The sequence below is a fragment of the Aedes albopictus genome, chromosome 1 (genome assembly GCF_035046485.1).
Source record: "Aedes albopictus strain Foshan chromosome 1, AalbF5, whole genome shotgun sequence".
NCBI lineage: Eukaryota > Metazoa > Arthropoda > Insecta > Diptera > Culicidae > Aedes > Aedes albopictus.
The window spans coordinates 288,444,046-288,450,164 of NC_085136.1; positions in this window are offsets into that span (position 1 = coordinate 288,444,046).

The following is a 6,119-nucleotide window of genomic DNA, read 5'->3' on the forward strand; positions in this document are numbered from 1 at the left end:
TGCGAAAAGGCTGAAAAAGCGCCTTCTCAAGATGTTATTCAGTTAGTGGTTACATAGGAGCCGAGAAAAAAGCTATGACTTCGTGGCATAGAAGCTGCTCGCACAGCACATACATGTGGAATAAGTTCGCCAGATTCATTGGTATAGGGCTTGCATAGAAGCTTCCGTCCATATATACAACACAGTAACTCAGCTTCAAGCCGTATTGAGGACGCTTTGTTGACGTTTACATTCACAATAAATGTTAGTTGGGTATGCGGGCGCTCAAAACGCTTAAAGTTTGTATGGAAAAACGTGGTCAAATATATGCAGAAAAGTTTTTGATTGTTTGCCTCTAGGTGGAGCTGTGTTAAGCGCTTAATGATAAAACCCTTTGGTATTATTGTAGGTGACTATATACCAAACAACTTTTTCGAAGACTGCAAAGTGATCCGACGCCTGTGAAAAAAGTTATACTGTGGTTATAACTTAGGCAAAGTGAGGCGAAGTATTGAGATTTCATTATTCATATTATTCCTTTGCATGTACTGGAATAACAATCATAATTTTCAGGTGGAGCGACACTAGTTTTACCAAGCCCAAAAACCTCAAAAAATGCTGAAAAAAAGCTCAAAAAAGTCGCTAAAACCCGCAAAAGTTTTGCGGGTTTTACCGGACTTTTTCGACTTTTTCTGCTTTTTTTTGGGGTTTTTCGGCTTGGCAAAACTAGTGTCGTTCCCCCTGATAATTTCCAACCTCACTTCACCTAGGGTATTACTTTTTTCAATAGGCGTTGTATCACTTTACGCTCTTGGACAAAGTTGTTCGGTATATAATCACCTTACCAAAGGATATTATCATTGAACGCTTACAGCGTCACCTAGCTGCAAAAATCAAAAACTTACGATTTCTGCATACATTTGGCCGTGTTTTTCCATGCAAACTTCAAGCACTTTGAGCGCCCCCTTCGGCTTATTCGATTTATCTCAAATTTTGAACGTGGCTTCTAGGAGACCAAAACAATCGATTCAGGACGTAAGACTTGGCATTTTTCAAAAAATTTGTTTTTCATATACGTGTGGACCACCCTACCCTACTTCTGGAGGTACTTTGGAATTCTCAAAGGAAAAACATCTGAAAGTCCAGAATCAACTTGTATACTCTAGACTTCGCGGAGGAAAACCTAGAGAAATTTTCGGAAGAACTCGGAGAAATTCTCAGACATATTCCCGGAGGAAAATTTTGAATTACTGTAGAGAATTCATGGGGAACTTCCAGTGGAAACTCCTAGCGGAATTCCTCAGTAGAGAATTAATAGAGGAACTTCCAGTGGAACTCGTAAAGGAGCTCCGAGGGAAATTCCCAGTGGAACTACCAGAGAAAATCCTGCATAACAAGAGAAATACCCAGAAGATCTCCTAGAGAAATTCTCGGAAGAACTCAGATGAATTCCTTGTGGTACTCCTAGGGCAATTCTCCGTACAACTCCGTAACAAATCTAGACGAATTCATAGATAGACTCCCAGGGGAAACTTCGAAAGGCATTATCAATGGAATTCGTAGAGGAGTTCCCGGAACAAGTTCTAGAGGAATTTCCTAAACAATTTCTAGAGGATTTCCCGGTTAAAATCCAAGAGAAATTCCCGGAAGAATTTAAAGATAAACTCGCAGTGAAACTCATAGAGGTATTCCCGGAGGAGCTTTTAGTTGACTTGCTGAAGAAACTCCTACATGAATATCTTGAGGAACTCTTAGAGAGAATGTTACATAGGTATACTTAGAGAAATTCATGGAGGAGCTCCATGATGAACGCCCGGAACAATGCCTAGTTGAATTCCAGAGCCAACTTTCAGGCGAACTTTTGGAACAGCTCCCACAATAATTCCCGAGGGAGCTGCTAGCTGTATTCGCGGAGGAACTGCTAGAGGAATTCTTGGGGAAGCTCCTTGAAGACTGCACGGATGAGCTTCTAGTGAAATTCCCGGTACTCCTAGAGGAATTCCCAGAGGAATTGTCAGAATAAATCATAAATGCATTTTCGGAGGATCCCAAATAGAAACTCTCGGTAGAACTCCAAGAGAAATTCCCAGACGATCTCCTGGAGAAATTCCTGGTAAAACTCAGAAAAAATCCTAGGAAAATTCCCGATAGAACTCTTACAGAAATTTCCAGAGAAATTCATGGATGAACTCCCAGTGGAACTTCTAGAGGAATTTCCGGAGAAACTCTTAGAGAAATTCCTGGAAGAACTCCTTGCGGAATTCCAGGGGATTTTCCGGAGAAACTCCTAGTTCCAGAAAGAACCTCCCATAATTTACAGAGGAACCCCAGTGGAATTTCTATCGGAGTTTTCTGAGGAACTCCTAGAAGAATAGCCGGAGGAATTTCCAGATGAATTTATGGAGGAATTCTTATGTCGTTTTCGTTTTTGGAATTCCCGGATGAACTTCTAGAGGCTTCTTGTGAACGCTTTTATACACCCGGAACTGCCAATTTTTCTCATGAATCCCTAATTCTTTCCATAACCATCAGCTATATTCAGGAATCGAATTCAATTTGTTCTAGAGGACAAATTTATCTACTTCGAATTCGAGCGCCACCTTAAGCATTTTTAAAGACAAGGTGTAAATAGTGGGACGGTCTCAGCGAGAGTTACTCCTCGACTATCTATATTTTCCTCGGACCACTATCAAATCAAAGAGCTTTTTTACCAGGTGTGCAACTAGTGCGAGAATGTGTGACCTTTGTAGAATTGAAAATGATCGAAGTCAAGTCGCCGAGGGATTGCTTCGGAAAGCATAATGCATATTTAGTTACATCATACTCATTCCAGTCTGCTTTGTCGTACTTCAATCTTGCTCTCCTTTGCTGAAGGAATTCCTAGGGGTATTCCTGTAGGCATTTCTGGAGGAATTCCTGATGGATTTCTGAAGGTATTTATCGAAAATCCTTGGAGGTATTCATAGAGGAATTTATAAAGGAATCCCTGGCCAAATTCCTGGAGGAGTGTTTTGGCAGAAGTATTGCAGCAGGTTATGGAAAAATTCTTATTAGAGTTCCTGTCGGAATCCTTGAAGACAATTCTGGAGAAATTCATTGGCGAGTTCTTGGAGGAATATCTGACGAAATTATTTGAAAAAAAAAACCCTGGAGTATTTTTGCAGAAAACTTAAAAGGAATTCTTGGGGTATTTCCTTGAGAAATTCTTGGAGGAATTTTTGGAAGAAGTATCGGGGCAGTTCTTGGAAAAGTCCTTGAAGGAATTCTCGGAGGAATCGCTGGAGTTGTCTCAAGAGTATTTTCTTGAGGATTTTTTTTGGAGATTTCCTGAAGAATCTTGGAGGAACTCATGCAGGAATTTCCGGAAGTTTTTTTGAATGAATTCTTAAAGGAATTTCTTGAAAAAACCCCTGAAGATATTTATTGGCAGAAATCTTAGAAGGTTCACAGGTGAAATTCTTGGGAAAGGTCCAGTAGGAGTTTCTGGAATTCCTGGAAGGATTCTTTGAAGAATGGCAGATGTCTTGGAGAAACTCCTGGATGAATTCTTGGATAAATTCCTTGAGGAATTCTATAAGGAATATTATAAGGAGATTTCCTGGAGGACTTCCTACAGGAACTTCTGGATAAATTTCTAGGGGAAATTTCTGGAGGAAACTCTGGAAGCATCCCTGGATTAGTTATTGGAGGAAATCTTGGATGGATTCCCGAAAGAACTCTAGAGGGATTCCTGGAGGAATAACTGAATGAATTCCTGGATCAGTTCATGGAGGAATCCGCGAAGGAATCTCTGAGGGTATTCCAGAAGAAATCCCTGAAGGAATCCCTGGAGAAATCCCCGGAAGAATTCCTAGAGAAATCGCTGGAGGAATCCCTGGATAAAATTCTGGAGGAATCCGAGGGAGAAATTTTTAGAAGAAAATTTCCTGAAGGAGTTTTCAGGAAACCTCTGATAAAATCCTTGGGGTACTTCCGAAGGATGTAGGATTTTTCGAAAGGTTCTTAAAGTAATTCCTGAGGAACTCCTGAAGGAATTCCATCATAGCTCCTAAAGCATTTTTTGAGAAACTGCTGGGAAACTCCTGAAGAATTTGACGGGAAGTCCTTGGGGTATTTCCTAGGAACTTGCAGTAGAGGTGTTCTCGGAGAACATCACGATGAATTCCTGAGGGACTCCTGGAGGAATTCTTGGGTAATTTCATACGCTTCAAAATACCATAAAGATCATTTGTATGTCAGTGGATGCACAAGTAATACAAAGAAATACTCAAAATATTATGAGATACAACAGTGTTAATCGTGAAAGAATTACATCGAAATATAGAGATACAGAAGTAGAGCTTGAAGGTCTTAATTCCAGAATAGTTTGGATGACCAAGATCACCAAGTAAATGTACTAAGTTATCAGAATTGCATTTTGAGGCTCTAAGAGTAGCGTAGATTATATTCCGCGAGCATTCGCTACAATAAAAATATCCTAAGATTTACAGATATTGCGACCCATACTTCAAAAAAACATTGGGTCCATTTGTATGCCAGTGGACATCCAAAATAGCAGCAAATAGAAATACTCGTAAAATAATGAGGTGCAACAGACACAATCGTGAAACAACTGTGCCGATAGAGTGAAGAGAAACAAGAGTAAAGCCTGCAGACCTTGGAGGTCCTGATTCCAGTATAGTTTGGAAAGCCTGGAATATCCCATGAATGTACCAAAAGTATCATAGCTGTGTACTGAGATTCCATCAGCAGTATAGACTACATTCCACTTTCTTTTAGAACTAAAGCATGAACTGAGTGAACACAAACGATAGTAGATGTTGTAGATATTAAGAAAATGAATTCCAGAGTAGCTTGGATGACCTCACCTAATTCTTGTGAATAGAAATACACTAGAACTCTAATGGCGCTGTAGTCACTTTTCTCATTTAATTATTTCAATAACTTTAATTGCAATAATTCACTATTTTCAAGTGTCCTTCTCGTAAAGGATCTTTTGTTTTGGTAAACAAAATTAATTTGACACTTCTAGTACCGCTGCTGACGCTGTAAGGGCATGGCAAACTAGATATTAGTCACACGAACAGTCGCGACATTGAACTTCTGTGGCTAGTTATTCTACTTTCTTGTGCCATGAATTTTCTAGGGGTGCTTTGAGGCTTTTTGAGTTCCGTAGACTATATTCTGTGATCATTCATCGTGTATAAAATTTGGTTGAGAACGTTGGATTTGTGTCACAAACTTCTTTGCATGTCAAGGATCAGTGAAACCTGTTGCTAATTAGCAAAACGATGAAATTTGAGCAAAAACAAGTAGAATTTTTAATAAATACAAAAAAGCCACGTATTTTTGGCTCTCAGCAAAAGGGGGGAATGTGCAAAGGGAGAAAGTACCATGCATTTTTAAGCACAACTATTCCCCTTGACTATAAAAAATATAAAATGGTAAAATGTTTTAAAACAAAGAAGATATTTACGGGTTGAACAATGTATGACCTATGAACGAAAATAGCTTTAAATACATAAATACAATTAATAGGAAACGCGTACTTGCAAACAGCCCTAACAATTCATCACAATGGCGTCGTCGGCTTGCTTTTGTGACATATATTCAAAGTCATTACAGTAGGCGCAGGGCGTGTATAGCAGCCGGTTTGGTATAGTAGCCAAAACGGACCAACAGCGCAAAACTAAAAAGTAGCTCCGGTAGATGAAAAACAACTCGGTTGCTTTGATCCCTCTGTGCGGACCTCGTCTACTTCGGGCATGTATATTTCTCATTAGCAGGAAAGAAAAACCCTGGCAACCCTTCGTTTCGTGGCATCACAGTCCTGCTTTCTTCCATGTGTTTAATGTGTATGTTTTGAATTTTACCGGAGTTTTTAATTAGTGCAAAAAACTCTGGAAGCGAAAGATGGAAAATAACGACTGTCTGTGGATGCAAAGCAGCAACCCGTATGATAGTGGTCTGAGGGCCAGCTTGGAATGAGAATAACTGCAAGGGTTTTTCAGTAGTGGCTGTTGGCTGGCAAAACGTCGAAATGCAGTACGTCGAATGGATAGAAAGTGTAAATGTTTCAAGTATAGCTATGTTTGTGTCTTTTTGATATTTACAAACTAATGACAGTTGTTCGGTATTCG